This window comes from Gymnogyps californianus, chromosome 7, assembly GCF_018139145.2.
Source record: "Gymnogyps californianus isolate 813 chromosome 7, ASM1813914v2, whole genome shotgun sequence".
NCBI lineage: Eukaryota > Metazoa > Chordata > Aves > Accipitriformes > Cathartidae > Gymnogyps > Gymnogyps californianus.
In genome coordinates, this window is record NC_059477.1 from 41,465,621 (window position 1) to 41,489,057 (window position 23,437).

At 39.4% G+C, this 23,437-nt stretch overlaps 1 protein-coding gene across 1 annotated transcript in view; it reads left to right on the forward strand.

Annotated features, from left to right (window-relative positions):
• Nucleotides 1–303: 303 nt before the first annotated feature.
• Nucleotides 304–23,437, forward strand: part of MBD5 (methyl-CpG binding domain protein 5) — a 147,141-nt gene continuing 124,007 nt past the window's right edge. Inside the window, exon 1 of the mRNA XM_050899575.1 lies at nt 304–408. The gene's annotated coding sequence lies outside the window, so the exon portion shown is untranslated. The remainder of the gene's footprint in view (nt 409–23,437) is intronic.

Below are 23,437 nucleotides of genomic sequence, written 5' to 3' on the forward strand. Positions count from 1 at the left end.
TGATGAGGAGCGCGGGGGGGGGCGGGGGGGCCCGTTATTTATACCGTTAAAGGGACAGGGCGCTAATTCCGCTCGGTATCGGCGCGGGGGCGGGGGGCCGGTGCCAGGCGCCCCGAGTTTCTCCCCCCCCACCCCCCCAGCCCCGCCGGAGGAGCCCGGGGAGTTTCTTCCTCCCCCCCCCCCACCCCCCTTCCCTCCTCCTCCTCCTCCTCCTCCTCCCCCCGCGGCCGTCGGCGGAGGGAGAGCGAACCCGAGAGGCGGCCCCGGCGGGAGGCACCTCGGCGGGGGAGCGGCAGGCAGTTGGGCAGCCCCCACCCCCCGCGCTCCCCTCCTCCCCCTTTATTACCCTTTGTGTGCGTCTCCGCCTGCGCCGCTCCGGGGCCGGCCGGGCGCCGGGGGGCCGCTGAGGTGAGTACGGGGCGGCGGCGGGGCGGGGGGGGGGGGAGCGGCGGCGGCGGCGGCGGCGGGGCCGCCCGCTTGTTTACCTCAGGGAGGGAGCGGGAGGGGGGGCCCGGCGCTCGGCCGCGCTGGGCCGCGGGCGGCGGGGAGGGGGCGCCGGGCACCCGCCTGTCACTTTCTGCCCCTCTCTCAGCGCCGGGGGCTTCCCCCCGCCCCCCCCGCACGGTCCTGCCGGAGCTTTGTTGTCGCCGGGGCGCGGGTGATGCTCCGGCCCCGGCCGCGCTTCTGTTCCCCGCCGCCCCGGGGGCTGCTTCTTCAGGCTCCCCCCGCCCCGGTGGGCCGGGGTTGGGGGGTGGGGGGTGGGGGGTGTAATGTCGGGGGGGGGGCGACCCTCTGCTGAAGGCGCGGTGTTGTGAGGAAAGTTCGGGGTGGCTCCGGTGGGTGCTGAGCCCCGGCTCGTCCCAAAAGTGTTGTTTTCCTCGCCGCAGCAGGGAATTCGGTGGCTGAAATAACAGCAGGGTGCTGGGGAGCCCTCGGAATTTGCTCCCCCCGGTTGGGCTCTCCGCAGTGGTTTCAGGCCGTTATTTGACTTAATAAACCCCTGCGGTCGTTAAGGCCCCGGTCGTACAAAGACCCGCTGGCGAGCGTAACTTCTAGGGGTAGTCCAAGAACTGGACTCCCGACGAACGTCAATGTTTGGAAGATCGGAATCGGTGTTGCGCGTTTGATAGCAGTACGTGGTTATCGTTGGTGGCTGGCTATATTTGGTCAGTGGTTTGCTCAAATATATATGTCGTGATGTGTTTTTCCATGGCCTTCTGCTGGGAAGGCCAAATGTCTCCATCCACGCTTACGATGTCGCTGGTTTGTTAGGTCAGGTACCACTGGTAGGCTGACCTGACCATTTTTCCTGCTGATTAAAAGGAAAGTTACGTGTCAAAATGTCTGAAATAGGTTAAAATGTAAGGGGGCAAACTAAATGCCTAACTCAAGGAAATATTGGAAGAAGCCTTCTAGAGATTTGCACGAATCCAGAAGAAAGAGTTTGGGCATTAATGCCAAGTTGAAATAAGAGTCCTCTACATAAGTAGGATGTTTATATTAAAATTGCTGTTGTCTGCTTATTTCTGGAGCTTAATTATGTCCTCCGTAATTTTAAAAAGACGGTTTGAGTGCTCAGTTTATTAAGTACTGTGGAGCATGCTGAACCGTGAAGTAGGCCATGAGTATGTATTTCAGTGGGGCATCACGGTTAAATGGTGGTCAGCAGAGAGCGTGTGTCATCTCTGCCTCACGCTGGAAGGATACCCACAAGAAAGAGCTCTCCTGAAATGCTTTGGTATCTCCCATTTCTAATTTGTACATACATGTCTTGTGCGAAGCAGCAATTTTGTGATCAAACTGGAAAGAGTTTGAGAAAGCCGTAATTTCATGGGGTGGAAAGAATGAGAGAAAAATGTAGTTGGACTGATACTTAACAATATTGTGAGGAAGAATTGAAGGTAGCAGCCATAACTGTAGTTCTTTCTAATAGTTTGCCATTAGTTTTCTGTTAGCTTGTGAAAACAAGATTACTTTGGTTTTAAACACGTGAAAAACACGCGATGATCATCATCAAAATCGGCAGATACGTGTATAAAAACCCATTCTTTAAACGTGTGACTCTCCTTTTAGTTAGTTTACTACAGGCAAGAGTTGGACAGCAAAAGAATGTCCAGGAGTAAAGGACACAGTTTTCGTTTTCTTTTTTTTTTTTTTTTTTTTTTATGACAATGCTTCCTTTCTCGACCTGAGATACCATTGATCTGCTTTCATCTGTACATGGAAACCTATAGCAGCTTCAGGATTGCGCTCCCAGTGTATGTAGAGCTGCAGATCTGCCTGCAACTTTCGTGGCCTACAGCTGATGAGATGTATTATTTATTACGGGGATTTAACACTTCAATTTCTTTGTGTTTTAGTGTTAAAAATAGGTATGATTTAATATGATTGCTCAGTAAAATACCCTAACAGAATTCAAAAGCTGGGCAGAGTAATACAGGGTCTTCTCTTACTTTAAATCCTAGAGATAAAATTACTAATAAAACCTTCATTCCCATAGGCCTCCAGCTCCTGCAGCCAAGTCTGTGCTGGAAAGACAACTGCTGATTTGGGGGGATTGGCTAGGGCAGGTCCATCCTGAGGAGCCACTGGTGGGGCTGGGATTCTGAGTTCTGTCGGAGGGAACTCCTACATTTCTGCAGCCCCCAGCACAAAGGGGTCTCGGGCTAATTTGGGGCTTCTGGCTGCTGTCGCAACAGCCTTCTAAGAGCTGAAAGAATTGACTCAACCTGTGTTAAGGAAGACTGCGTTATCGATAGCTATAACTAAAGAGCAATACAGTATTGTTTTGTTTGGGTTTTTGAGCGAAAATTAATAATTATTTTCATGTATTCCAGGTTAGTGGCTTCCCAGACCCTAGGTCAGAGAGATTGTTTTGAATTAGCAAGGAACCTACCATGGCAAAATGTAGGCTGTGCTAGACGTAAAGATGCTGTTCAGGCCAGACTTATATTTGTCTTTAACAGTCTTTCCTTGGAGTTTGCTGTCTTACCTTTCTTTATAGATGAATGTGTTTAGTTTCTGTTTAGACTAGGTAGGCGGATGTTTGAAGAGAATCTTTATGATGCAATACTTTCAATAATGTAACTTCTTCGCTTGCAGTCCTTTCGTTCTGCTTTGGCTGCGGAGGGATCAGTCTTTCTTCTTGTTAAAAAGCACTGAAGATCTTGGCATAAGTAACAATCCACTCAAAAATGGAATGCCTTGGTTTTCAGCTGGGTTATTTAATTCGGTTTGTCAATAGATTTTTATCCGTGCCCCCCCCCCCCCCCCCCCCCCTTTATTCGTGGCAATTCCTTGTATGTGGAAGATCAGTAACTTGAATACAGTCCATAACTACAAAATTAGTTTCTGAATCAGCAGTGAGTGCTTATCGTGGATGTTCCTTCTGGAAAGCAGTAGACCAGGTGGGTGGCCCCTCGTGCCCATCTGGAGCCCCACTAATGTCAGTGTGTCTTTCTATGGGCTTAAGAGACCACATGCACAAAGCGGCTTGCAAGAGAAGAATCTCATCTATTAATGGCTCGGGACACAAATTTTGAAAGTGCCTGAGCTTCCTTTTCAAAAATACTGTTAAAACTTTTCAAAAGTGGGGAGTTCGGTTTCTTCTTTTAGGCTTGTTCAGTTGTTTGGGTGCTTGGTTTTGTTTGGTTGGGTATTTTTAAGGACCCTGGATTGGTTTCTGTTTTGTCCCAGTGGAAGTGGGTATCAAAGTTACCATTGATTTTAACAACAAAAAGATACAGGATGCATTTTTGAATGCTCTTATATCATTAAGGACCTGCTTATTCTTTTTAAGAGTTACTTGAATGTTTGAAACCGCAGGCTTTCACTGGCTTTTCTTTGTAATTATTTTTGGAACTATTAGGTGGAATAATACTGCTCAATCAGTTTCAAATAGGCCTGCACAGGAACCAAAGCCTGTATTAGGAGTAAAATTTTGGAAGAGCATTGGAGAAAGATAAAAATTAAAGCATCCTGAAACCTATGTAACTAGAGTTAAACCAAGTGGGATGCTAATAAAAAGCAGCAGTTAAGAAATTAAGAAGTACTGACTCCTTTCCTCTCTTCAAATTCCAAGTTCTTTATTATAGTGATACCTATTTTTTTGGTGAATCGTCTAGAAAGGAGTTCAGACTTTGCGCTATTTTTAAATCAAGGTAAAAGTTGTCAAAACCACTTAGACTACAGCGTTTTAAAGTGTATGAGTACATATGCATATACATTTAGCTACATACACAAATGCACGTGTATATATACAAATGAGTACATAAAAGAAGTGTAAAAAAATAGATACTTTAAAACAGTACTTAAAAGTTAAAATTAAAGCGACTGTGTGGCTCCAAAGATCTGGTTTTTGAGCCTTTTACCTCTTAAGTTGTTGTTTTGATCTGGCACATGGCAGCAGGAATCAGTCATTACCGTGAGACGGCTATTCATAGACCTTTGTGAAATGAGTTGATCATCTCAGTTTATCTGCAGCCTGACAGGTGTTCCCATCACAAAAATCTCCGTTACCTCCTGTCCTTCCCATGGGAATGACTAAGGAACAAATCGTGGAGAGTGGCTTTGATTGTTGGTTCATTGGGTTGGAGCTGAGGAACATTGTAGAGGGCAATACGGAGAGCTGGAGATGCCCAAGATATTTGTTTGTTTGTTTTCTGAAATCCTCTGTTTCAGGAGCTTTAAATTTACTTTAAAAATGAAACGGTAAAATGTCTGGAAATTCTTTTTGAGGTTTCTAATAACTTCCTTTATCAAAGAAAGAATAAAGGATTTCATTTATTACTCTGGTTAAATTCTTCAATGTGCTGTTTTAATTTTTATTTTTTTTTATTTCTTCTGCAGGAAATATTTTAAAATAAAGTAAGCAAGCAGCATTTTAAAAATTATTGTCCTGTCACAATATCTGGTAACTAAGACCTATAGAAGCAATATGTTAATTACATTATTCCCATGTGAGGTGAAGGAGAAGCCCAGGATTTTAAAAAAAAAAAAAATATTCTCATAATTTTTGCTTAGTCTACATTTTCAGTGACATTAAATCCAAAATTATTTTCGTGACTTACTGAAGGAGGAGTAATCTGAAATGTAAATAGCATCTTAAATATTAGGGCCCTTGATTTGCAGCATCAGTAGCATGGCCTCGCTAAGAAAAATTCCCAACTGAGGGAACCAGAACAGTTGTCAATTGTTTGCACAGCAAATCCTGTTGGATCAAATGGTGATATTCTCAACATTTAGATAAAGAGAGGCTTGCAATAATGTTGCCTTGTACCCCGCTGCCAAAGGAAACAAATGCAGCCTAAGTTAGGAGAAAAGTAAAAGTCGGCCAAATAGAAGCTAGGCCTACATACCATAAATATAGATAGTCTAATTTTTCCATTCGTGCTGCCTAATGTTTCAAAAACATGTAAATTACATTTCAATTTGCCAGTTTTAGACTTTATTTTTAAGCTCTAGTAGATGATTGCCAATACATTATTTAGGATTATCTGTTGTGACAAACTAAACTCGTTATAAAAATGTGTAAAACATTTGGGTTTTGTCTTCATCTTTTAAGCTTTTATCTGTATACCCCATGTGTATTTTTGTATATATGTGTATACTCATGCATGCATATTTATGCATGCATGTGCGTGTGTACATATGTGCATATATATGATTAGCCCCACTAGAATGAGTACGAATTTCAAGTGTTTTGGTAGGACTCAAGCTGTAGCAGTGACAATAACAAAGAGCTGACACTGGCTTTATATTTTGACTGTGTTTGCACCTAATCTACTTTTAAATTATATATATTTTAATTTTATTTAGTTTTTTACTTTTAAGACTGATGCAATGAAGATTTATGCATCTGTTTGATTTTTTTGTATAAGCATGCTGATGACTTAGAGGTAAATTTTATTTATTTTATATATACACGTAGAAGACAAGAACAAAAAAAAGTTTTTGCTGGATCTTCTCATTCAACCCCTAGATGAGAGGAAGAATTTTTTAGTATCTGCTATTTTTGTAAGGAAACACTGCAAAAGTGGACAAATGAGATCATTGATTAAAGAAACAAAGTAGTCAGAAATCTGTAGCAAGCTGATTTGTTTAGAACAGAACTTCCTTTTGTCTTTTACGGGCTTGGGGGCAGAAGGGGGGATATGTTGTCCTCTCGTAATCTTTATGGGGAAGAAGCTCGGCTAAAGCAAATTATGAGAAGGATCGGATTTACGAGGTAGACATGTTGGTATAAATTGATGATGCAATGTGTTTTTGTTGTGTTGTTCTTGAGCATGGCTACTTGAAATGTGAAATGATATTATAAGATCTGCTGGTATTTCAAAGTTCAATAACTTTTCTTGATGCATTTTGAAGTCTTAAGAGAAAAAGCCTTTGGAAAATATCATTCTGTTTTGCAACCATTTGTTTTAAAGTTTTCTGGCTTTTTATTTTTTCTTGAAGGATCAGACTGTGTTTCTCAAGGATAGCCCCCTTTGAAAACTTAAAGTCATTTTCCTCAGAAGATTCCCATTCATACTGTCTTAGGAAAGGTTAGGCTTTTTTAAGATACTCTTTCAAAATATTTTTCCTCCTTTAACATTTTGTCACACAGGAGTTCTTGCTGAGGGGATTCTTGGCCGTTTTAGAAACTGTAATCTAGTTAAAAGGTTTGTTTATGCTTCCCATCTCTGTTCTGCTGATGGTATTAGAGTGCGGGCCAGAGCCAGGCAGCTAACTGTTTATAGCAGTCAAACTTCAATTAAAGCTGCAGCCTTCAGTTTACTAAATATCAATATGTTCATGGCAGCTGCAAATAACTGCAGAAAGGATGAAAGTGGAGTGTTGGCCTGTGATTTCTTTCTCAATAAATTCTTTTTCACTTGTTCTTTTCATATTTAGAATCCTACATACACCTTCAGATTGAAAACTGTTTTGCACTTTGAAAGAAGCTGTCTATGAAAGATGGAGATCTATATTTGAGACTGCATCTTTTCGAGGCAAAACATTCATTGATTTCAGAGGAAGTTTTGCCCTAACTAAGGGCTGTAGAGTATGTTCCTCTGTATCAGAGCAGGTATCAAAATTCTACTACAGCCATTGCACAGGCTGTTGTCCAAACTCAAAGTACCATTGACTTTTCTCTACTAAGATAATTTAAATGTTGAGGGCTGTGAAGTCTCATCTTCTCAGGGTAGCAAGAATGTGCTATATTTAGCGGACAATAACTCAAGAATTTGTGTGTTTAAAAAAAAAATGCCAACTAAGATTTCATTTAGTACTTTAAACTTCAGGCTGATGTTTGGGTTTAAGGATTATGTATTTAAAAATATATGAATTGTTGGAGCCTTTTAAAACACGCGTGGTTTTCCTTGAAGTCTGCCTTAGTGTTATTAAGTAATAAAACACGTATGTGTCTGTAGGCCATCTGAACTGAAGAAGCAAACCGTATCTGGCCTGTAGGCTATTGGTTCCTCACCTCTGTTTTAAAATTAGTAAAATCATTTGCAGCGTGATTCATTTCTAAAAATTACTTGTCCATCTGTGCAGAGCGTACTAGCTATAAAGTTGCAGTGCTCACTGTGGTAGTGTTGATGTTTTTTCTGAAAGTTGCATTACTCTTGTAACATCTTTGTTGTAGCTTTTGTACCACACTTTGGCCAAGTTATTTTTCTTTGATAAATATGTTTGTTATTAGGTATGTAATTGGGGTATTATAATACTGCTGTGTAAGGTGATTTTAATTTTTTGAAATATCAATAAAATATTTGTACTCTTGATATTTTTTTATTAAAAATCTATATATGAAATCTTTACACTAAGGGGGGGAAAAAAGGGTCCATTCCGTTTTCACTGATGTCAGTGCTAAAATATTTATTAACTTCCTTGGGTGCTGGATCAAGCCCTAAACCTGAATTTTTCATGAGTTCTAACTTCACAAAGGTATTGGGGAATGAGCAGTTCTAACCATGTAATGATCCCAGAAGCTGGTCGTGAGGCAGCTTCTTAATCAGCTGGTATGTGGATTCCTAGTGGATCACCTTACATATTTAGCTTTCTTCCTGTGCTTGTGGTTTTTGCTGTTTTTTTTCCCATGCTTCTTTTCTTAAAAACTTCACAGTTATGAATCAGTCTTAATCATTTTTTATAACTCAAGTCATTATCTGATGTAAGAGTTCTGCTAAAAATCTGCAGACGCATGGTAAGGTAGAACTTAATGAGCATATCTCTGGAACTAAAAAATAAACAGCAAATTAAAAGGTACTAATTTTCAAGTCTTTTTTATGTAAAAAGAGCTTATAAATACTTTATGCTAGTAAAGGTATTCCTGTGTGTAGGAACTACATCATTTTTCTTAAATAACAACTATCAGAGCAATAACTGTTGTTTTGTCAGGGAATGAATATATAAACTTTGTAGAACCTGTTGTTTACAATTTTTTCTTTTGTTTGAAAACAGTTAATTGACTTTCTCCAAATATTGATCTATGCCAAATACAAATAAGTTTAACTTTGAAGTTGTGAGTTTGATACAACAACCTGAGACACACTTATCCCATAGTGGAACTGTTGGAAGTATATTAATCTGATTTTTAATATTATTGCATTTAACAAAACAGTAAAAAAAGTGTTAATATTCAGCTTTTGCTAATTATTGCAAATAATTATAATACTTTGTGTGCACTGGAATTTATTTATAGTATCTGTATGTCTAGAATGTTTCTGAGCTTCTATTATAGGAAAAATGAAATACCTTTTAGTTTCTGTTTTGGTAGATAGTAGTCAAAATTCCTATGTAATAAATGAAAATGTTCATTATAATGATGGTGAATGTAAACTTACTCATTGCTGACAACTGGTGAACCTTAAATTGAAGATATTTTAAAGCATCTCCAGTTATCGTTGTCTTGAAAGAAAGCTCTTTATAGAGACTTCTATTTAATGTTCTAATGTAGGGTCTGAAAAAAGCCGGTTAGCAAGTGTACTAGAGGTCTCTGCAGACAGGTAGTATTTTAGAATTAGGTTATATGAATCTGTATGTTCATCAAAAATTTGCAAATAATTACTACTTTTTTTTTAATCTCTGCGTTAATCCTATCCAGTGTAATCCGTAATAGTTCCGTCCTTAATTTGCATAGACTCTCCTGTTGTTTACTTTTGCTTTACTCACATACTTTATTTTGCCCTAATAGAAATACCTAAGAACTTACTAACTGTTAGTTGGTCGAAGAAGTAATGTTTGATGCTCAGCTCGGTGGCGTTCTTCTGTGTGTCAGTAGTGCAAGGAGTTTGGAATGCCACAAATAAACTTGAAACTTCAGAGAATGCATCACTAGGTAGAAATACTTTTATTTTTGTGCAAACAAAGGATGGTGAAGCCTGCTTCACCGGAGAGGCAAGTTCCCTGAAGCTGCAAGGTGCTGCCTGTGGATAAGTCTTCCTGCTATTCACTGTGGTATTTGACATTAGGTACACTTATTTTAAGGGAAGATGGTGTTTTGCTCTCTACAAGAGAAAGGAGAATTATAACTGAAAGCTTGTGTAGAGGCCTTGTGGTGTGGGAGTAGGAAGGAAGCGAGTAGTGAGACGTTAGGAAGTAGCAGACTTTGGGGAGAGGGGTTGGTGGTCAGGAGCGGAGCAGCGTAGCGGGGGTGTGAATGGCAACGGGGAGAGAAGGGGGATGCGGCGGGGAGGGAAGTGGATGGAGGCAAAGGGAGCATTTGGAGAAGAGTTGAAGGCTGGGGGGTGTTGCGGAGGTAGTCAGGGGTATAACGAAAATTGGGAGGCATTTGGGGAACAGGGGCCACGTGGCTGTGCGGAAAGTATTTGCCATGGCGGAGGGGAGGAGATCTGGTAATGGACATAACGGGAAGGGGAGATGGTGACTATTTATGGAAAAAAAAAGAACTGGTAGCCTTACCGAAGACACACGTATGAAGCCCCATGGCTCATATTTTCACACACGGTATCAACTAGAAAGTGCTGCTTAGTCACAGTCTTTCCATACAACAGAGTCTCAGGATGATTTGAAAAGAGAAGTAAATAGGCGTCCGACTACTGTCAGGCATATAAATAATTTCATAATATTGTCACTGTTGCTAGCTAGACTTGGAAGAGCTTAAAGTTGTTACAGTCTAGGTCATCAGGCATATTTGGACACCAAGGCCCACTGTTTTCAAATGATAACTGGTATCAGTAGAAAAGAAGTGCTTAAATATCTTTGAGGACTTTGGCCTAGATGTTTAGGTTTCCACAAGTTGAAGTCTCTAGGCAACTAAATACATGACTTGAGTTCAGCTTTTTCTTCTTTGTCTTACTTCAGTTCTGTCTTGTGGCTGCGAACTCCACGTCTTGGTTGGAGGAAAGCATCGGAGAATTCTGCTGTTCCCGTAGCATAAACGGCTCTTTTTTGACAAAGACCTACATGTTAAAGTTTTCATTAGGAAAAGCATCCCATCATTATATTCTGAAAAGGGTGACTGAAATACTCAGCATGCCTTCTCTGGCTTGCCGTTTTGTTTACTTTGACTATATTCTTTCTTACTCGTCTCTTGAGTAAACAATTCTAATCCACTGCTGTACATGCAAGTCTTTTTTGTTATTTATTTCTGAACCTCCCTATTTTTTAATGCATCCTTTTGACATCAGATGACTAGAAGTAAACACAGTATTCCTAGTGAGGGGAAACCACTGATTTATATGGATTATTCGAATCCAACGTCATGCAAGCAAAATCAAAAAATAGTTTGACTACCTAATGATTCAGAAATGCAAAAGTGTTGCCAAAAATTTTAGCATTTGTTAGCTTTACACTTGAGCAAATGCATTCTGGTAGAGAATTTAACTTCTTTGTTTTAACTCTTATCTTCAGAGTTTTAAGGCTATGAATTTATTCCACAAAAACAGAAGCGTGTGTTTTACAATTAATAGAAATACAAAAATTTTTTTTTAATTGCTTGCATCTTCCTTTTCAGATAAATATTTCTAGACTTAAGTATACAGGGACAAACATTCTTCCATTGAATAGAGCCAGAAGAGTTTTTTTTTATTTAGCATGATATGATTTAGCATTTTCTCGTTTCAGATAATGGTCTGAAGTATGGCTTACGCCATAGGAAATAAATTCAGTATACCTTAGCAAGGAAAGGAGTATCTCTTGAATGACATCAGTTTCTGTGTATTTTGAGTGCTTAAGTATTTCAGCAGAAATAGGAACAAAATTTTTTGAGGAACCTGAGCAGAAGTAGGAACCAGATGTGTTGATTTTGTAAGCATTAAACAGTCTGCATTTTAAGAATTATTCTCTGATCCGTTTGAATTCAATGACTGACTAAATTATTTTATGTGCCTCTTCTGGACAGTGTTTTTCTGTGTATTTGTCAATCATAACTGGAAACCTGGTATTACTGTAATATAGAATAATAGTATTAATGAGGGATTTTTTTTTTTCATTGACTTCTGTGAAAATTATTTTGGATGTAATACAGGGGGATGATTTTACATAGTTCAGTAAAAAATAAAAAAAGAAAAGTGGTAATTTAGGAGGAACAGTAGAAGAGACTTCTTGTAGTGAGAGAAACAATTTCTAAATTTAATTTCTATTGGATACCTTAAATTCGAATTGCTGATACTATTCTATGTTAGCTTCTTAGGTTGGCTACAAGGGAATATCTTTGCGCTTACAAGAAATGAACTTAATTTTTTCATTCCTTTTTTTTCTGTTCAAGACTTAAAAAACAATGAAAAAAACCCCACCAAACCCCAAACCTATCCCAAAATACTTAAATGTATTTTTTTTCTCTAAACTACAACAGCTGTACATTGTTTTAAATACATATTCTGATAGAGTTCTGCCAAAAACAAGAAAAAGGGGTTTGTTCAATCAGCTGAAATAAAATTATCTGCAAACTAGCAATGAGTTACCTATGCATGTTCCCATGATTCAGCATTTGATGAAAAATATGTTAATAAATATTTGCTTCAAGGTAGAAAACCAGATTTGAGAGGATTCGGTTTTTTTATTTAGATTTGTATATAGTAATACACAGGTCAATTGACTGCTTGACTTCAGACAGGTTGGGGGGGAATCTAACAAAGTGAAAAAGCCTGTTCTGCATGAAATATGAATACATGCTCAGCAACTGGATTGATCTCTGATAATCTTTCTTGTTAGATGTTCTTCTCACTATTATAAGATACAAAATTTTAAAATCACACTTAATTGTTTTGGATAAAAGTGAGGAAAATAATAAATTTCTGCAACATTTCAGTGTGAAGTATTAAATGGGAAATACATAGAGATGTTAAATGTTTAAGAGTGCTGGCCTCATTTTCATTTATAACCAAGGAGCTTTACATTACTTTTACATGACGTTTACCATGACTTTTACTTTTTACTTTATTTTAAAGTAGAATACCTTTTCTACATAGAACAAGTCATACATTCTGTCATCTAGTAATTTTTTTTTTTTTTTTTTTTTTTAGTATTATGTACTGTGATTTGGTGCTACCATTATAATATGAAATGTTAATAACGTGGTTTTGGTAAGAAAACTTTAAAATAATGTCTGGACAGAACACTGCATGTTTCTGTAGAGAAGATAATTGCTCTCCTAAATTTGAGTAGCATATGTTTGTGCGTATATGTGGCTTTTTTTGAGGCTACTTCATTTGATGGTATTATCTCATAGGCATTGCTTCTTTTTGAGATGGATGGGACTTGTAGCTCTCTGAGAGGTGAGCTTATGTCTAGTGGTGGAGTGTAGCATATTTTTCTCTGTGCAATGGAAAAAGAAGTTTATGACTTGGGCAAAACACTTTCCCCATTTCTGTAGAGACTTGTGTGTTTAGTGTCCAAAAACTTTTTCATGAATACAGCTATAGAATACCTAAGGCTACTCAATTCATCTTTTCAACGGCAAAGGATTTTTTTCTTTTCTTTCTTTTTTGATTAAATTTTTTGAGAAAGGGAGCTGTCAGAACGAACTTTATAGTTTTTCCTTTGTTGAATTGACACTCTATAAAATTTTATTTTAGCAGATTCGATACAAGAAGGAAGAAAACAATAGACTACAAGTAGGGCACAGAAGAAAGTTGTAGGTTATTAAATCTTTTCAAGGAGAAAAGGAAGTAGTTCAGTGTGCTCACAGAGGTTCCTGTGTCAGCATTTGAGAAGCCTGGAAGAGATTATCTTCTGCCAACAGTAGGTAACGAAGGACAGGATGTGAAGGGAACACTGAACTACCAGCATGAAGGAAATTTGAGATATTAGCCTGTTTCAAAACTGGTTTTGGTTTAGATGTCTTCTTGCTCTGCAGTTCTTGAGCTACAGTGTGAGAGAGTGAGTTTTGAGCACACAGATTAAAAAGTGAATGCTAATGTTTTGAAATAGACGTTTTAATAGGCTTTTGGCTTTTTTTTTTTGAGTGAATTTATCATTAAGGAGATGATAGCAACACAACAGATAAATTGGAGCAATTTAACACTTCAGACACCTGTTTGGTTTTGGGGGGTGTTTTTCCTCCCCATGCTGCTATCCATGTCCATGTCCATTTTACTGAGAATTGGCCCCTCTCTTGAGGGCAGGGGCAGTATTAATAGAATTAGTTAAGGGTCATTTGGCCAAAGGGTTCCTATCATAATCTGTCAGCTCAGTTCTCTCTGGCAGGTGAGTTGGTTATTTAGGCATGTGTTTCACTTCACCTGTGGCACTGGTGTTCTGCTCTGCACCCCACTGAGATTTCTCAGCCGGATTTTACTTTGTCTCCAGCAGTGAATTTGTCAAAAGGACATCAACATTTTTTTAAAAAATATATGAGCTCTCCTCCCAACCCTGTGAATTGGTCATGCTTCTGGAACGTACACGAGAGAAAGTGGGGTGTGTACGTGTGGAAGAGTGGAGCAGGTGGAGCCAGGTAAGCTGTGCTGAAGCTATCAAGTCTGTGAGATCAGTCATGTCCTTGCCAGTTGAGACTTGTGTTAGACTTGCATGTATCATGAGCATAATCCTTTACTCAGCTGCCATTCTCACAGAAAATTGCTTGTTATTTTAGGTGTATGGGATTGGCCTGGCTAGGTGCTTGACTGATACTGACCCTCTCTGATAATGAGGGTATAATATAATATCAGCGTATAACAATGTTACAGAATATGCCTATGCAAAGACTTACACAGGTATGAACACGTATGGAGCCTGCTTGCAGAGCCCAATGCCTTAGCAGTGCTGTCTGTAACCCAGATGTGTAGAGCTGTATCTTGCAGTTGCACTTTATTGTTGCTAACTTTCTGAAGTCCTAACTGCTGTAGCCAGCCTGTGAATTATTACACTGTGAAAGACGATGTTTGTCCTTAAGCCCTCTTGCATGAGTGTTTGCCATCACCTTTTTTAAGCTAAGGTACACCTGATTCAATTATGTTCTTCACTTCTGCCTTTTTCCAGCTAGTGCCAAACCCCAATTCTGCCACTGTGGGATGGGCTGCACCTGCTTGGGGCTGAGCTGTTGTTTCAGCAGGTTGCAACCAGAGATTTTGAGAGAATTACAGACAGCTTTCCACCAACCCTTTCTGACTTCTAGGAGGTACTGGCTCCTCTCAGAGGGGAGTTGTTATGGCAGGCTGGAGAACTCTGTAGTTTCTGTAGCTGGCTTCTGATGCAAGGCAGTTGAAATGAGATGAAATCATACAGATATGAATACTTGAGAACTTTTATAAAGGAAGTCAGTCATACGTGGAACCTTTCTGAGGGTATGCCGTTTGTCCTTTGTCTAGCCAGGGAAATGAGAAATGCTACAACAGCCTGAAAGCAGGTGAATGTTATCCAGACTGCAGTAGTTTGGGAATCAGACCTTATGTTTTGGGAACTTGTCATTTCTGCAGTCATGGAGATGCTCATTAAATATGTCACATTCAATATGCAGTTTTGAGCAGTTTACTGACAAATGACGAATAGAACAAATGTATCTTGAGTGATAGCTGGTTTTGGAGAGGATGGACTTCCCTGGGTTAACTGTGTTCGTATCTGTTCATGAAATTTCACTTGTGAACATTACTGTCTAGTAACACAGGTCTTGGTTAGCCATATTAACTCTCTTCCAAAAATAAATATAACAAGGTTGCGTTGGCAAAGTGTACAACCTCACACGGCTGGGAAGACCTACTATTGATTTATTTAGGTAATGGTAGGCCTATACTTTCTGAACAACGTGATTTTTAAGAGGAATATTCCAGTGTTGTTTCAGAAGATTTTGCCCACTTATGTGGGCATTAGTCACTTATGTGACTACCACAGAGTTCCTGGTATGGTCATGCTTTAATTACAAACCTAGCAGTTACAGGATGATGTGCATTTCATACTTCAAGATAAAAACCTGCCATTTGAATGCTGTTAAGCCAGTGTGATCTGTGTTGCTGTGTCATGCTGTGCTCTGCACCGCAGAAAGTGTATGTGTAATTGTTTTAATCTGAAGTGGACAGAAGATGCTGCTGTACGCAGACGCATTTCAAATGGGTGCAACTGTCCAAGTATGGGATAGGTCCAGGTGAGCAAGGAACACTGTTTTATGTTAGTATCTTTGCCTTGCGTGAAGATCTAGGAGAAAACCCAGTGTGGTGATAGGGGGAATGAGCTGTTCTTTTGTATAGCCTTTGGTTTATTTTTTTATGCGCTGGTATTACAAACCCTTAGACCTTTTAATAACGACATGAGAAGTTTGGGTGCAGTTCCCTCATTCTTCTTCCAAAACTTAAAATGAACTGGCTTTTTGGAAAATACAATGTAAAATATAACAAAGCATGAAACTTACCAAAAGTACACAGAAAAGTATTCCGGTTTCTTGTCCACTGATAAGTTCATAGTTAGAACAGTGTAGTAAAACAAAAGTGGATGTAAAATTGTGCCCTTGGAGAAATTTTATAAGGAGTCCAGAATAGTGACTTTTTCTGCACTGAGACTTCCACTAGATTTATATATTCTACAGCTTTTCTAGCACAGATAAAAGGGCCCAGATCAATGATATAATCTACCAATTTAGACCTTAGTTTCTATTTTTAAGTAAGTGATATCTTAAATTTTTGCCGTAGGGGTTTGGGAGCATCTTGTGAAGGAACATTTGTCCTCTGACCATTTTGGATTATAAGGCCAGAATAAATACAGAAGGGAGAGCATGCCGAATTTATAAAATATCAGTTTGAGCAGAACAAAAGCATTCTTTTTATCTCCTGACTGAAAAATACTCCAATTCTTCCCCACCCCCAACAGAACGAATAAATGAACAAAGAATTCGACTGAACTAAGACACCAACAGAAGCAGAAAAGGTGAAAAGCCACAACCAGTGAGGGAAGACGAAAAGGAGGGTCGTAAATGATTTGTTGTGTGGTGCACAGGTTGTTAATGCTGTTAATGATTGAACTGTTTGTTGGGGATTACAAAGGGTTAGTAAACTACTCTGCTCAGGAATTTCACTGAATCTGACACAAATGAGCAAAAGTAAGGTTAGCAGGATGCTGAACTAGGACTCGGAGGTTCGCCAGCAGAAGTCATTCTCCCTGCTGAAGCTCCCGAAGCCTGGCGAGGCTGCCCAGGGTGAGGAGCCCAAACACAGATGGCTTCAGGGTCCTTCTTTGCTTAATTCAGCGACAGGATGTATTCAGATTGAGACGCTTCTCTAATGCTAATAACTATATAGCACTATTAAGTTACCAGTGTGATAGAGTTACAAGGAGTGTGGAAGTTTACAGAAATATGCAGTAATACTTGCTAGACCTGTAAATCTGGTTTGGGGGTTGGGTATTTTTGGTTTTTGTTTTCTAGGTTTTTTTAATAAGTGCAAACTTCGTAAAATCAACTGATAGTTACATATTTGTTATTTGCCCTTGCTTTGAGTCCATCTTAGTTGCTACAGAGAAGATCAGGAAAATAGTGTTACTAATACCTTTGCAATTAAGGACATCCAACTTCTTACTTCTAAGATCCCTCATAACTGTAATGTTATGGTTTAAAAACTGGAAGTCACTTCCCTTATTTAACCCCATCGTAATAAAGATTACAGCTACTGCTTACTCAGTTGCAGCTCTGGCTGCTTCTCTTCTGGTTGTTCTTTAGGCTCGCTGACTCAAATTCTTGGGTTGTGTCCCCACGGGTGGTGACCTTAAAGAGGACTCAGAGGAGTACTGTGACTTGTTCTGTGTTTTGTTTTGCTATTCCAGTCTGAAATCATACTGCTCCGGTTCATAAACCTATCATGCAGAATCTGATCATAAGGTCTATATTTAGAAATCAAGGAGGAACCTTTCAAACTCCCTGTAGTAGAGATGGGAAGAGGAGGAATATCCAGACTTGTCATTTCCCCACAGAAGAGGCTCTTCAGCTTCTAGAAACGTTTCTGGTGTTGTACAGCAGTATGATCAGCCTGTACCTGTGTTTGTGTTTTAAGTAAACAAATACGTATTTCTGATGTTTCTCCCAAAGACATAGACTCATCTTTACTCTTAATAGCTCTTGGACATGTTATTCTCTATGGTTGGCTGTGGAATAGACAATTGGAGTTCAGCTCATTCATATAGATCATGCAAAATAGTGAAAAGGTGCCTTTAAGCAGTGCTAGTTTTCAGCTTTAGAAAGTTAGGGGAATAATGAGCAGATAGGAAAGCTGGAACATCTTGGCCATTGTAGGAATTGTAGGAATACTTCAACGTATCATATTACACACAGCCCCCCCATTTGTGCAAAAATTGTTAATCCAAACCATGTGTTTGTACATGCTTTTATCTTACCTATTGATGATACGAAGTCTGGGGCAAAACATGTCTGTGAGTAAAACTGTTGGCAGATTCTAAATGGGAATTCAACCACAAGCAATGTATCAAGTTAGCACAATTTACATTAATTAGCAAAATTCATCAGCTGCCAATCAAACTGCTCTAAGCTCCAGTTTTGGCTCTAAATTTATGCTTACTGGGGCTAACCTGAGTATAGTAACTGAAGTGGAGTAACTGTTAGCTGCTCACTGTTGCAGTAATTTGAGCTGACTCTTGCTGTGAAGGTGAGCGATTGCTTGCAAGGAAGCTCCGGACGCTTGAAAAGTTGTTCCTGCAGCAAACTGTGACAGTATTTGGTATGCGTGCTCTCTGCTCTTGGCATGTTATCTTCTGGGGCTGCTTTTCTCCTTCATAATGTAATGTGCAGTATAGTAAATACAGAAGTATAATGATAGAGTGATGAATCCATCAGTTAAGGATAAATGTCACTTGGTTTTGTTTTTGTCTCACAAGTTGTTCAAAAATTGATGTAAAATGTTGCATTAAACCTTAGTGTACGAAAGCAGAGATCGACATACCACTTTGCTGTGTAAGTTTAGGTTCATCTGTAAACAGGATTTGGGGGAAATAATGCTTATCCTCTCCCTTCCCCCAGAAAAACCAGAAATCTGCTTCTAAAAACTTCTGAATTTTTGCAGCTGTTTTTTGGACACTGGGAAGAAGGGAAAGTGGATGCGGCTGAATTGTCTCTATCTAGCATTTCAAGGTATCATTTAGGAATATTTCATGGCACAATTGTGTTCTGCAAAAGTCATAGTATCCATACTCATAAATAATTTGTGCTTTTTCTGAACTGTCCTCCTTTAGAGCCTGCTTTGTTAGCAGTAAGTTCGGAATGAAACCTCCCTTGATAAACTTGGGTTTAGTAGTTGATTGATGAGCAGCTAGGTTAGGAGCTACGTCCTCTGTGAAGCAGCCTTTCTCCATCCATCGGCTCATAGGGAAAGCGGTCTCCATGTTGTCATCCACGTGTCTCAAACCAGGCACTCCAGGTACCTCCTTGGTACTTCTCCCTGTAGCTGCCCGGTATTCCTGGACATCCTCAGCCTGTTCCAGAAGACAGCCAAAACTTTTGGCATGTCTCGCCACTCAGCAGGGTACAAGGAAGATGCCCCAGACTCCCTCTGAACCAGGCTGCTCTGGACCTAGAAGAAGGTGCTGTGTTAGCCTGTGTCCAGGATAACAGACCTTACCAGGGTCACCCAAACACCTCCTGGGGTTCAGAGATCAAGCTGGAGAGTGTCTGTATTGTCCCAGTCATGGAGGAGATGAGTGATAGTATCACATTTTCTTATTTTACGTGTGGATATTTACAGACAGTAGATTACTCATCTCTGCCTTTTTTCTGTACAGTGCAGGAAGTTTTTCTGGAATTAAAGTAGGTTGTCTCAATTTGAAATTTTTCCTTTTAAAAACAAATCCTTTTACTGCAAAAGAAATACTAGGGCAAAGTTTTCTTAGATCAGGATGCATGTACAAAATGATGGCTGGGTACCCACCCAGAGTTTAAAAAATTACTGCCAATGGTAGTACTGTTCAGATACAGCAAAACAGTTGTGTAGAGATTATTAAGTGTTAGAAAGTTGCTGTTGCTTGTTCTAGGAAAATGCAGAGGAGAACGAATGTCCGACTTTAGATTAGAACTTGAACTGCAAACTACTGAGGAAGCAGGGTGGAAGTTCTCCAGCCTACACTAGTATTTATTGCCAGGGATACATATTTGTGTTATTCCCTTAAGAAACTCTGCAAGACTGTGTCTGAAGTTCCCCTACCTATTAGAAGTTTTTGATGTCCCCTATACACTATGGGTGCTGCACAGTATCCTGTGTGCATTACCATTTCTTCTTGCCATTACGTGTACAGGTGTCACAGGGCTGCGATACAGCCGCCTGAGCCCCCTCCCGCCCTTTCCCCAGCAAAGCCGGGATGCAAACGTGGCACAATGTTGTTGTGGCTGGTAAATAACTTCACCTCTGAACACCTCCAGTCATAAAGTAGTGTAATTGCCTGACAAGATACATTTAGATCCTGACAAGACTCTTCAGTTACCAGTCGTGTGTTCAGTACTCTATAACACACAAATACGAATTTGTCATAAAGACCCAACAATTTGGAAAGGAAACAGATGTTGCAAGTGTATCTGGAAGATGAGTTTGTAAACCCAGAGAAGTTTTGTGCCAGAACTTTTCTGAAATTGAAGGTGTGGTGGCTGCTTTTTATTACCTGGTGCGTCTGATTCTTAACCATAGCCATACTTCTAATTAAAAAACTAAAAAAGTTGTTACTTGGTATCATGCTATGGTCCCTTATTAAGCTGGAAACATATGCCACTGGATGAATGACTGAATGCAGACTTTTTGTAAATAGAGCTGACGTTGAGATGAAGTATACTTGAGCAGGTTTCCCTTGTCTCTATAAGAAATAAAGTTGGAGGGATTTTACTGTTTGGTAGTTTGTTTATTTTCTTTTTGGAGGAAAAGTTCAGGCATGTTAATGAAGTAATCTACATTGATCCACCTTCTGGGTTTTATTAAATACCTTATGAAAATTCTTCTGGATCTCTTATTTACCTAGAGCTGTCTTTTTAGAATGCTCAAATGAATACTGCCATCGTTACTGGAATCGAGTGTCCTTACTCTTGTGTACTGCTACTGCAAGTACTTCTTCAGTCCACGTGGACAAGAATAGGTGCTGTTTTTATTATGAAGCATTTACTTGAGAACAGGCTTGTTCCCCTAGTCTGCATATTGCCAGCTTGTTAACGTGGCAGTTCCGTCAATCTGTAATCTCAGATTTTGCCCATGTGAAATTTCTTCTGGCGGTCGTTGTAACCTGTGAGAGAGGTGCCCCAGACAGACACAATTCTTAAGGCTTTGGTGTAACAGCACATCGAGCCCGTTTTTGTTTTTTTCCATGGTAGTATTAAGATGGCAGAACAAGTAAACTGGGAGAGCTTTGTCCCAAACAACCGATAATGTCTTCAGGAACAGTGAAGTTTGCATTGCACTAATTTTAATTTTCCCTATATAAACTTACCAAACTTTAAAGGGAGAAGAGGGCTTCTTCCTTCCCTGTTATCTTTCCTTCTCTTAGTTGCTTGACTTTTCTGGCCCAGAAATTTCAATGTTGTACTAATACTTTAAGGAAAGGGCTTAAGCATCTTGGCATTCTTTAATGTTTGTCAGTACACAGTTCATCAGTAGGAGATAGCAATTACATCTTTCGTGCATGGGATCATTGCTGGGGATGGGAGAGAAGAAGAAAATAAAAAAGCTGCCAGTTACTTTCTGCTTTTGTCAGTGCTCTTGCTAGTTCACGGAGAGCAGAGCCATGTCTCAAAAGGGAATAGGAAGAGAAAAGCTCTGACACGAGCCTTTAGGAGACAGATCTCCTGTTTTCAGCCGAGTGCTCAAGTGACTTTGTAAGAAGCATGCTAGCTTGGAAATGTGTAGCTTGCCTTGTTGTGTGTCTGCCAGAGGTCCACCTCTGCTATGCTTCTGTGAGGTCTTTATTTCTTTAATGATCATCCGGTTATTGGGAGAAGAGACGGCAACAGGTATTCAGTTGTGGGCCTAGGAGGTGTGACTGCAGCGTATTTAGGCATACTCAAACTAGCTTGGGTACAAAAAGCAGTAAACCTGCAGCAGAACAGGCTTCAACATGCTCTAGCCACTCTCACGGGCGCTTTTGCTGCTGCCTTTTTCATTGCTATTTGTACCCAAGCTAGTGAGATTAAAACTAGGTCATGTCTGTCTGTCTGTCTGCAGTTACACCCTTGTGTTAGCAGTGTAGGCATTCCTGAAGCTTGATTTCCTCTACCCAGTGAGTCCTCCCTCTTCTCTTTCCCCAACCGACCCCAAAGAAGGGAGGGTAAATGTGAATCCAGAGCGTTAGATCAGAGGAAAAGGCTTTTTGCTGCTTTGTCTGAGAACACTAGGAATTTATTGCTGTGATTCTTCCTGAGTTTAGCAAGTAGAAAAAATAGCGCTTTCCTGGTTTCAGGAAACTGGAAAATTAGCGTGAATGTGTATGTTCATAAAATATTTAATTACAAGATGTCAGTTATGCCATTATCTTAGCACAGGTAAATTTGTCTGAAAGCCTGAGCTGTCCTGTTTTACATGGTCAGGATCGTTATATCCCTGCATGGACTTCTCTGAAGACTCTGGGTGCAAGTCCCAAGCCTAAGAATGCATTTCTCATGCCCACATGTATAATCCACAGTAATTCTAGGCTATGGTAATTATGTCCTAAAAAGAAAAAACATTTCTAGGCAAAAATAACTAAGTTTTACTGAAGTCCATTCATATTCACAGTGGCAGATATCCAGACATCCTTCTTTTTGCCTACTTCCTTTCCCATCCTCCAGTCTGAATGTTTTGGGTTTTTTTTCCTTAACAAAAATAAACTTTCACTTCCAGATTCAAATGCATTTCTATTGCTGTAAATCTTAAAATAAGCAAATAGGAAGGGAAGACCTTCAGGTAAAAATCATAACCTAAAACCTAACTCTGTCCTGTTTGGGGCATTCATTCCTTATTTGTAGCTTCGGTTTAAAATATACAAATATATTTTTTTTCTGTTAAAGCTACTTCACAGGGGAAATGTCTGAGCAGAGGTGTTTTATACCTGTATTAAGGGTTTTTGTGTGTAATTCAGGATAGCTGTAAGATATGTTTTAAACAGGAGTTTTGAAAATGTATAGGTCTTTAAGGAATGCATAATTCATGTTGTCATAATTTTTCAACTTACCATGATCCAAACTTTGTTTTAGATAATGCAAGCCAGATGGGTTATTGTTAGTTTTGTACACTAATATTTGTATTTAGGATTTTTTTAATGATTAGTACTAATACTGCTGAGGCAGTATGCATTATATAATAATGATTAAGGATTTTTTTTACTTCAGTTGTTTTGTTTGGTTTTCCATGTTAGTTATGGATCAGATGTTACAAAGATTTGATTATTTTGTATTTCACTAGGAAAAAGGTTGCTTGAAGAAGAGTTTCTGGTATGCTTTGGAAGAAAGAAGAAGAGTAGTTTATACAAATGCAATAAATAAATAAATAAATCTAGAAAAATGTATGCAAGTACAATACTGCAGGAAACATGAGACAGCATAAAAACAGCCTTCTTTGCAGAAATATTTGATCAGGTATTCTTCCCTGAGAAGTAAAATTCAGATTAATAATTGTGACAGTTGTCAACTTCTAAATATGATCAATTTTATAAGCTCAATTACAATTTATTTTCTTTGTAGATCATAATTTCAGATAAATATCACTAAAAGGCAATTCTGAGCTGAAGAGACAAAGGCAATTAAATTCTACATTAATTTGTTTACCGGTGTCACATGGAATAGATTGACTGTAAGTTTTCATAAATTGTCTAGATGAGCCAGTAGAGGAATAATTTTGTAGAATATTGGAACGAGGAAATCTGAATCCTTTTCTGTAGTCATGTGTTTAATTAAACATGATGTAAATGATACTTTATATGACAAAAATCATATTGGCCAAATTATACTGGGATGCCAGGGCTGTCTTTTACATACAAAAGGGAAAAATGGGAGGAGGGAAGCTGGGGCAAGTGAGTAGAAGCTCTTTGAGCAGAAGCTCAAAACCACTACTTG